Source organism: Lactuca sativa, chromosome 4 (genome assembly GCF_002870075.4).
Source record: "Lactuca sativa cultivar Salinas chromosome 4, Lsat_Salinas_v11, whole genome shotgun sequence".
NCBI classification, from domain to species: domain Eukaryota; kingdom Viridiplantae; phylum Streptophyta; class Magnoliopsida; order Asterales; family Asteraceae; genus Lactuca; species Lactuca sativa.
In genome coordinates, this window is record NC_056626.2 from 14,258,253 (window position 1) to 14,269,893 (window position 11,641).

Consider the following 11,641-nt stretch of genomic DNA (forward strand, 5'->3'; position numbering starts at 1 on the left):
TTAGGTCATTCATCAGCTTCCAACTTCTCGAAACGTTCCTTACCCTAACCTCCATGCTTGAGTTTTGAGTGTTTAAGTCCCTTTTGATAAAGCTTGATGGTGAAGGAAGTCTCTCTCGGTGCAAGAAAACTGGAACATCGTACAAGAATGGGTATTATCTTGTCGACGGGATCTATCTGGAGCGTTCTTATTTTATGATGTCATTGTTTTGTCCAAATGATCGCAAAAGGTTGAAGTTTAAGAGAGCTCAAGAGAAGGCGAGAAAGGATGTTGAACGAGCACTTGGGGCTTTGAAAAAACGTTAACATATTCTTAAATATCTCGCGTCTTATTTGGAGGAAAAGAAAATGAGTGAGGTGATGTATACTTGTATCATATTGCATAATATGATTCTTGAAGACGAAGGAAATGCAATATGTGAGTATAACGAAAACGAGATCGTTCCACTGACACAAGCTTTTGAGGTTGGAAGCGCGGAGTACCTAGCGAGGAGGGCAATAATTCATGATGTTGAGACGCATCATGTTCTTCGTAGGGACTTGATCGGACATATTTGAAACGTCCACCACATCGATCTTAACGCAGAACCGATCGACGATTTGGAAGCTCAATTTTCCAATGAATATTTCCTTTAGGTCTATCTACGTTTGGTAACTTAGATTCTATGTTTTTTTATTTTAAATTCTAAGTTTTTTTTTTCGGTGTGTTTGTTGTATTTTTCTTTGAATTTTAATGAAACTGTAGTTTTAAATTACGTTAGTTAAATTGATTATTTTTAATATAATTTTTTTTTAAAAGTTGGCAAATGTGACAACTCACGTCATGAAAATGACAATTGTTGCAAATAGTGTGGCAAATATGATGTGACACTGATGTGGACCGTAACAAGAGTGACACTACACCCACCAGCCGCCTTAGAGGGTGCGAGTTGTCGTTTTTGCCATGCTAATTTTTTTTACTAAAATTAATTATACATGCAATAAATTTAAAGTTGGCTTGTCTAGAGTAGCAAGTTTATATAAAAAAATAATCGACTCAAACAAATTATTTTTATAAAAACTTAAATTTCATCAACTTGAAAAAGTTACAACACTTAAAAAAATACAACATAGAAAAAAACACAAGACACTTCAAATTAAATAAATACAACACAGTTTAAATTAAAATAAAACATAAGACACTTAAACTTAAAATAAGCTTCAAATTAAAATAACACACAAGACAACTTCATTCAAAATATTTTATTAGGGTATATTTGGTGCAGAAAATTAGGAGTAGAGAAATAGAATCTATTCCACTTCTCTTGTTTCGTTAACATTTAAAAGGAAGTGAAAAGGAAATAATTCAATTCCATTTACACTTAATCAATTCTCCTATTTTTATAAAGAAATGGTGAGAAAAAAAAACGGAGAATTGAAAGTGTCCTGACTTCGAAACTCGTTGAGTACGCTTCCCATTTTTTGTCCGTGATTATTTTCCTCTCCTAAGAAGTCGATTTCAGGTTCACGCTTCCACAGAGATCGACGACTTCATCATTTGTTTCTTTATCTAGGTTTTTTGATGGGTCGATGTGCAAACCTGAATTCCAATCACTGTAATTTCTTGATTTCTACTTTAAACGAGTGATGATTATTGGTCAATTAATTATGTTTATTATTGGTCAATACATAATAGTATGGGTCTTGTTTACCAATTGAATGAATTTGCTTCTTGTTTCTTGAACCCATTTTGTTTCCTTATTCATGAATAATTCATGTTTCATTGTACAGCCATAAAGAAGAGAAGTACAAGTCAATGAAGCTATATATGCATTTTGACATTGTTTAGTGTGTTTTATGTGTCTGTATTTGTTGGCATGTTGATGAAGCTTTATTGTGTATACTTATGTATGTTATTTGTTTGATAATTAGATTTCAAGTAATATATTAGTTTTTTTGATGTTTTTTTTTTTCAGTATTTTGTAGAATTTTTGCCCAACTTTGAGCAACCATAAAATCTTCATACGAGGTCGGAATGTGATGTTTTTTTTCCATATTATAGTCCTTTGTCTTGGCATCATTTTAGATTTAAAAAATAGCTTATTTGATTAAGAATTGTCTGACTTATACAACCCTAAACATGGGATGTTGAAGCTGTTGATTCCGTTTCATCATTTTGTAGATTTTTTATCTAACTTTGAACAACCATAAAATCCTCATACGAGTTTAGAATGAGCTGATGTTTTTCCTAGATTGTAGTCCTTACCTTAGCTTCATTTTGGACTCATAAAACAGTTTATTTGGTTAAGAAATGGTTAACTTACCCAACCCTAAACAAGGGTTGTTAGAGTTGTTTGTTTTCTGTTTTATGCATATTTTTAAGTAAGCTAATTGTTAAAATGAAAAAGTTTAAACATAAAAAATGCATAATTTGACAAATTCAGATATAATTCATAATTGTATTATTATAAAAAAGATATTGTTTGAAATGGAATAAACATAGTAAAAAACACTCATTTCCAATTCATTGCTTAATGCAACCAAACAAGAGAAATGATTTTCAAAAACATTTCTTAAGTGAATTCTATGTTGTACCAAACAAGGGAATTATTTCTCTTTCATTAGATTAATTATCTTTCTCTGCATTTCCATTATCTACTGCAATTTCATTTCCTTGTACCAAACGTGACCTTACTTTCTACATGGAAAGTTCGAAGAGCATTAGCGAACAATATTTCATCATTTTCATCATCTGTTGAATTACGCCTCAGCCTACTATACATGGTGTGAAATTGTACTACCACTACGTTTGTTGATCTTTATTTGGCGAAGATTTGATCCTTACTTCGTTGGCTCCCTTCAGCTGCTTTGCGGTTGTACCATTGGGTGATCTTACTCTTCTCTGATGTAGGTAGTTGATGTGATTTGGATATTCATTTACATTGACTCATGTGCGAGCCAAAATTATCTCTTCCTCTTTGCTCCATATATGAACCATTTTGAAAGATGAAGAAGGTTAGAAGATGACAGAAAATATAAAAGGTTAGGAGAATTGAATGATAAGGTTTGAATGTGGTGAAAAATGAAGAATGATGTTGGTATTTATAGTAGATGATGGAAGGTTTAAAATTTGAAAAATTGAAAAAAAAACGTCTATATTTCGAAAATGTTTTTTTTTCTTTTTTTATTTTTATTTTTATTTTTACTTTTGAAAAATTGGGTATTTTTGGATAGACTATGAATGTAGTTTTCAAAAGAATTGACTTTACCATACAAAAAGACTTAGTGGCACAACTTGTTATCCGTTTGTCTTCTCACTTGTTGTACGATGATAACTAAGATTTATTGTCTTTAATATAAAAATAGCAAACACATACACACATAACGTTTTCTTTCTCATCGTATACCTTCACCGAGTTTAGCCACCGAACTTGGCATGCCGAGTTGGTGGTGCCGTGTTTATCAAGGCTAACTCGGACATGCCGAGCCTCGCCATAGCCCACTATAAGCCTTAGAATTGTATCCTCTATGACTAAAACTATTTTTTTACACCAATTTTGATTTTGTGATATTTCTCTCAACCTAAGGAATAGGTTAATACTATCAAGCTCTATTTTGATTGTGACTGTTTTTTTTTTTAATTTTTACCATAAAAAACTTTAAAAAAATTCTTGATAACAAATCATGATTTTCGTAAAACTTGAACAATTATAGTACGAAGAACAATTTCACAATATGGAAAGTACATTTTGCAATTCTAAATTATTATGAACTAAATGTAAGACCCGTATATTATACGGGTTGATTAAAAAAACATTAAAATGTAAACATAAAATGATTTTTAATGTATAATTTTAAAATAAGAAAGGAAAACATGTATTTAATGCAATTTAATATCATATATATGATATTTAATACTTTAATATTTTACATATATATTTAATACTTTACATATATAACTATATGACTTTAATTTTAAATATTCAAACAAACCAAAAATTGACAAGTGGATAATATTTATTTCAAAAATACTACAAAATGACAAGTGTCAAAACTTATGAGAGATTGACATGTGTTAAAAAAAAAAAAACTTTCATTTATTAAGGAGGATTTTGGTTTTTTAAAACACTCAGTAGATTAATGTGCTAATATTTGGGTCTCCTTATATATATTTTGGGGGCATTCATTCTCTTTGTTTAGTCTATGTTTTGTTGTTTACATTTTCGGTTTTTAAACTCTTTGTATCATCTAAAAGTCAGAGAAAACTTCCCATGAATTGGAATTCCATTGCTCAACAGATTAAATACTATTACATGGGTATGAGACCAATGGGCGGTCGTATGCAATACAATAGTCTAAATAAAGGCTTATACAAATACTGATATACATGGAAACATATATTGACTAATATCATCGTCCAGTTTTCCGTTAGCTTTTAGTTTGTCTATTATTTGTTTGCCATTCATAGAAAAAGTAACACAAATAATGATAGGCCAAACGGTCGTTATGTATGTATAGAATTCATTAAATAACTTATAACTTCCTTTTAATTCAATTAATATAGTCAATATTATATACAGACCATATCAAATATGACAATAATGAATAATAGGTTAAAGAAACAAGTTAAATGACCTTCGAAGAGCAATTAATGTCATATTCGATCACTTAATTTTGGACTTTATACTCAGTATAATCATTCTTGATTTACATTTTAAAAAATCATTTAACTTGATAATTTTTTCTAAAATAGTCGCTATAACCAGTCATACCCAGGGGCAGACACATAAATACATATTAGGTGTTATTAGGACGAAATAAATGTTGCCGATACATGAAAAATAAATAAAAATATCGAAAAATCGAAAAATTTTCTACTGCAGACAAAAAAAATAAGTGTTGCCAGTGCCACACTGGGAACCCTCTAGAACCGCCCCTGGTTATACCCCCATTATCGATAATTCTTTTTAGGGTTAAGATCATAATTGATCACTTAGGTTTTGTGTTTATTTGGTCACTTAACTTTTGGATGAGAATTAAGGAGTTTGGTACAATCGGTCATAGTGATCATTTGGGACAAAACTATCAACTTAAATGACTTTTAAAACTCAAACTAAATTAAGTGACCTAACAAGCATAAACCTAAAAGTTAAGTGAATAAATATAACCTTAACCCTTTAAAGAAAATATCAAAATGAGATTGTGTTCGGGTTTTCTCTCGGTGAAACATTTATACTACATGTAACAGCCCGGAATTTCAAATATTGATATAATTATGATTTTGGGGGTGTTTTAAGAGGGGACTCGGCGAGTTGGAGCCTAGACTCGCCGAGTAGGATCGCAGACTTGGTCGCGGGTTCGCGACTGGACTCGACGAGTCCGATATGGACTCGGCGAGTCTACGCTGTTTAGCGAAAACCCTAACCGTTCAGGTTTGGGTCGTATATAACGCACTATATGCCGTCATTGCCCGTCTTTTAGTCGACTGAGAAGAACCCTAAGCGGCTGTGGGCATCTAGAGCAAGATTGAAGGCCATTGGTGACTTGAAGAAATTGTGGTGCAAGGAGAAGAAGAGTCTTGGCTAAAGGAACTGCAAGGGATTCGAGTTCTGAGGTTTGGGGACACCGAGAGTGCGTTATTCAGGTAATATTCGGATCATTTCTGTTATATTGATGTGTGCATGGATCTAGGGTTTATGGAACCCATTTGGTGATTAGATGGATTATTACCTTGTTACCCAAACGAATATAACCCTGTATTAGGACCTTTAGAGGTCCAGAAGGTCCCATGCTTGGGTATTTCGGAACCATACTTATCCAGGATGCAGTTTGAGCGGTTGCATGGCATGGACTCGCCGAGTTCGATGATCAGACTCGGCGAGTAGCTTGAAGATTAACTGGGACTCGTCGAGTTGTTCTTCAGACTCGGCGAGTTGAGTCGGGGTGGCCCCGCGATTCTTCCAGGAGGAACTCGTCGAGTAAAAAGGGGATACTCGACGTGTAGAAAGGGTGTCTTAAGGAATCGGTGAGTTAAGGGCGAGTGGACTCAGAGTCGTTGAACTCGGCGAGTCTTGGGGTGACTCGGCGAGTTAGGTCGCGGGTTGAGTGAAGTTCTGAGTATGGGGACTCGGCGAGTCATAGGGTTGACTCGGCGAGTAGGGTTAGTTAGGGGTTGACTTTGACCTTGTCTTTGACCAAGGATTTACCAGTGGTTCCAGGGGTATTTTGGTAATTGTTGTTATTGTCTGAGTTCAGTGCATTGGTGACTGTCCAGAGGTGGAGATCGTATCAGTGATCGGAGCAGCTTGAGCTATCTGTTCAGTCGGCAGTTTCGAGGTGAGTTATCCTCACTATATCGCTAGGGTTTATGGCGCCAAGGCCGACCCTTTTTATCGGATGGAAATCCGGGTAGTTGTCATTACATGTTATGGGCCGGAAGGCATTGCTATGTGGACCGGAAGGTCATGGCCTGGAAAGGTGTATTTATGCATTTAGTATGTTGACTGATTCATAGGGTAATGTTATGCTAGTGACCGGCTAGACCGGTATCTTGTTAGAGTAATGCTATGATATGTAATCTGTTGATCGATTGTTGTCTATGAACTGCTATATGATTATTCGTTATGTTATATATGCATTTTATGCTTATGGGCCGGAAGGCAATATATGTTATGGGCCGGAAGGCGATTATATTGTGTGATGGACCGGAAGGTCGGCGTGGGTAGGACCGGAAGGTTTACCCAGCAGGGACGGAAGTCCCCTGAGACACATGGACCGGAAGGTCAGGGCCTGGAAAGGCGTATATGTGGTTGGTATTCTGGGGGTATCTCACTAAGCTTTCGGGCTTACAGTTGTGGTTTTATGTTTCAGGTTCTCAAGAGTCTGTGGCAAGGCAAATGCGTGATCGTACTGTTCCTCGCGTTGGTGTTTTATGATATGAACCTGGGAAATTTACTCTGTTAAATAATGTATTGAAAACCTTTTTGTAACAATGTTTATAAAATGGGTGATTTTGAAAATTTTAATTGTTTTGAAATTTTGGATGTTACACTACATCTATTTGGACTTTGAATATTTTACATAAAAATATTTGCAACATCTAGAAGACTACAAAAACCAATGAGTAAATTACTATAGGGTAATGAACTCTTATGTTTGTTTATATTTCGTCAATTTCTTTCTTTTTTGTACAAAATATTCTAGTAAACAGTCATTTTGTGTTCAATACATATCCTTACAACCGACAATAACCTGTATTGTCGGTTTCATAATATATTCCATGGAAGTTTGAAAAAAAATATGAACTTTTTTAAGCCATTATGCCAACTTTCATTAATCCAAAATACATTTGACACTATTAATAGCCATTTCATAACTGCTAACTGTCATTGATTCCTAGCCTAAAACATTAAACTAGATTAACTATAAACATAACAAACAACACAAAGATTATTTATTTGAAAGTGAGCAACTTCCATTTTGGTGACATTATGGATATTAATGAGACTAAACAGAGAGGAATTAGCATCCCCCTTTACCACTCTTGAATTCACTACTCCCCATCCCTTGTGCCTTTACCTCGACCTGAAGTTCTTTCATTTCCCAGTCTCGACCTCATCCCTTAATTCCTCTCGACCTCATCCCTTAATTCTAATATCACCTCCACTAGTATCTTTGTTTCTCCTCTTTGGCTCGAAATCCCCCATTTAACCTCCATTACCCTATTTTTCACTGGTTTGTTTGTTTAACCTTACATATTAGACTAACTATTCAAACATATAACATATATTACATAATGGATACTCTAACTTTAATATTTATTTTAATACATAAAAACATTTAAAATAGGATAAATATTTCAGTGGATGGGTTATTTGGGACGAGGCTTATCGCCCCCACACTCGCCATGAAAAACTAAATGGGAAACCCACCCCGAACTCAAAATCATTGTAAAAATACCCTCATAAGGATACAAAGTCTCGTAGGGTGAGAGTCCCATGAGGGTTTGTGACACTCCTAAGTGACTTCAATTGTTCTCTAACAACCAAAGCTTTGTGGTCCATCTTCATCTTGTATATATTCATCTCATGTTCCAATGCAACAAATTTTAAGATAAATCACAAGCTTCCATTTCATATATCTTCCTTTACTTGAATTTCTTGGTTGAACCTTCTAGATCGACTCACCCCCAAAAAAATTCCTTTGAGTCTTGAAAAACAAATAAAATGGTTAAAGAATGATCATAAAAACAAAAGGGCATAACTTGGTTTACCATGGAGTTAGGGCACACTCTAAACCTTCTTCCATGGTTGTTTCTGTCCAAGATGTCCTCCAACGAGAAGGTAACCCACAATCTCAAGTAAGGAAGACGGTGAATAAAGACCTTACATAACAAATTCTCTCAAATATCAACTAGGCTTTAACCCACAGTAACTAATCCTAAGTATATTTTTTTGAACACAAAATGTCTGTTTATTGGTAATGGTGTACAAAAAAAGTGTACAGAAAAAAAAAAAAAGACTAAATATAAATAAAAATGATATTTGTTACCCTAGAAGGTCATTTTCTAAAATTAAACATGGGGTTTATTTTTATTTTTATTTAATCGTCAACAAGCCATACGTTTGTGCTTGTAGACATCACCTAGGAATATTTGATGTAATAATTGATTAATTCTGATATTGTTCCTATTTTGTCACTTTACCTGAGAAAGAGCTGTTCAAAGTGTATAATAAATCCAATTTATGTCCAATAATAAACCCACTCTGATAGGATTGGTTACTTTATCCATTTATGATACTTTGGCCCATTGAAGCCCATTGGATAGTTTCAACTTCAAGAATGCCATATTGTCATACGAGTTATACATCACCCCAAAATTAAAAATCCATCTTCCAATCCTTACAACAAATGCTAGCATTTATAGAAAAACCATGTTTAAAGACTTTTTAAGGGTTAACATAAGAATTAATATTTTTTATGATAACATATAATATTAAATTTTCAAACTTCCTTCTTAAAGCATTATGCTCCAAGATTATACGAGGCATATCAGTGTGTAACCTTTTAATTTGAAATTTGACAGCATGGCCTAGCTTAATGAGTTCTTTTTGCAATGTCACCTTCCACCTAGGATATCTTATTGACATGGCAAAAAGAGGCCTAGAAAAAATATTTACCTAAATTTCACCTTATTATTGCATCTATCTCTAACTTTTCCTTATTATGACATTGTGCATTCATTTTTATTTTTTTTGAGATTTTATTTTAAAAATAAATAAATAAACGAGTCCATATTTATTGGTTTGGTTTATCTCAATTCATGGTTCTTCACATTTAAAATTCTTTAAGCAAATAAATGAGGATGGTTTGATTAATCAAAAGTCAAAACCAATCATTCGTGAGAAACAATGAAAACTCGGCCTAATATAAGAAAATTTGAATCAACCACTACTTACCAGTGATAAAAGCTCATCTTCATATTAGAATTTGAGCTAATGATGTCACTTTTAAGTGAGCTATCAAACTTCGAGATAGAACGAAAGGATTTTCTTGAAATAGTTGGCTTCTAAGGGTCTCTAGATTCTATATATCTTGCAAGCATTGCTCATGAATTAGTAATAATAAAAAAAGCCAATATAGGACTTAGATATTATATTGTTTTTTATTTAAAAATGGCTCATGAATTATTAATAATAAAAAAGGCCAAAAAAGAAACCACTGAATATTACTTTAGGTTAAAAGGAAATAATAATAATAATATTTTATTATTTTTTTTAGCATCACACTTTTTATTTGCTATTATACCTTTATATATCTATAGTTCCTCATGTTATGTTTGGCATGTCATATTTGGATTACAAGCTAATTATTTTTCTAGTTTCACGTTGTTAAAATAAAAATCACTTTATTAGTTAGTTTTTCTAAAAAGCTACTCATGGTAGTTTTTTTAACAAATTTATTGAGCTTTATTTATTTATTTATTTAAAAAAAAGTTCCAAATATACGATCTATTAATTATTAAAAAAATCAAACTTTTACATACATTTTTTTTTATAATTTTATATATTTCAGTTAACTTATTAATTAATTCTATTAAACATCATTTTTTATTAGCTGGTCCACAAAATATAATCTTATTAAGAATTTGTATTTTGATAAATCTACTCGTAACAAGGACTCATTATACCATCCACCAACCCTCAAGATAACTTCCATCATCACATCCCAAGAGCATCTTGTATGAGTTGCAAATGGAGGTCCGTCCCAAAAGGTGAGCGATAGGGACGACGGTCTAAAGCCCATCTTTTAAAGAGACCTCAATTTTTTATGGAAACAATTATATTTGGAAGATAGTATAAGTAATTTTCTTTCAATTATTGAATGATTATAAAAAACTTGATCACATTTGTGTAGTTTAAAGGTCCATAGTTTTCTCTCCGGCCCAAAATATATTTGGAACGGCCATATGTACATATTGCTCACTTTGTGAGGGCTGGCTAAAGAAAAACATAGTCAAATCTATAATGGAGTTTAAACTTAGAATATATGGTTGCTGAAATTCGAATACATGTTTGTTTATGCTAGGAATCCCCATAAAATTAGCAATGCTATACAGTCAGGGTACTTAAACATCATGTCAACAAAGTTACAGTAGAAAAATTAGCTACATCTTAAGCCGATAATCCAATTGTAGTTTTGTATAATGAGTAAAATTTTCAAGTTGTAGTATTTTAATAAGATATTTAGTTAATCTACAATGTTAAAGAAAAACAAAAACACATTGTTCATTCTTGCGTTTAATCTACTTTTTAATGTTATTTAAGCACACGGCAAAAGCACACAAGTATTGCTTCACACACACACATTAAAAAAAAAAAACTTTATGTTATTTGATAATAGATCTTAAAGTTATTAAAAGTCCTTTACATATGCGCAAGTGAAATACAAAAAGTAAATTTGTTTCCCATGACCCTAACTTTAGTTTATAGAAACTTTTCATTAGGTTGCTCGCAACTCCCCCATGTCAAAGCTTATCCACATTGTAGTACCAATTATAGATTTAAAGTACCAAAATTACCCTTGAGAGCATCACATATGCAAGCTACCAAACTATCATAACCAAACAAGGTGCCCACTAGGGACCTCAACATGGGGGATACTAGAAAGAGAATGTCTTTTGTAAGTACACCTATGACATAACATTTTCATTATCTATATATCACATACTATATATATCTCAACATGAATTATATATTTTAAAATGGTAACCACAAATATGTTCTCTAAACTATGTAGATGTGGTAGAATAAGCAGATGGAATACAAATAATTCCTAGTATAAATTGAATGGGCTTGTCTATATTTTTAGTATTATTGATAATTATTAATATATAAAATAAGATAATTTTATTTCAATGATACTATCATTTTACAATAATTTTCTTAAAACCACATGATTTTATGTTGAAATTTAACAAGATGCTAAAGCGAAAAAATATATATTATAGGAATAGTTTGTTATGATTAGACCTGTAAATGAAGCAGGTTTAGAGCGAATCAACATTGATCCAAACATTTTTACCAAATTTTAAAATATGATCCAAACTCGCTCCATAACCCGCAGAGTTTTGAATAATTAAACACATACTTTTATTCACCGAA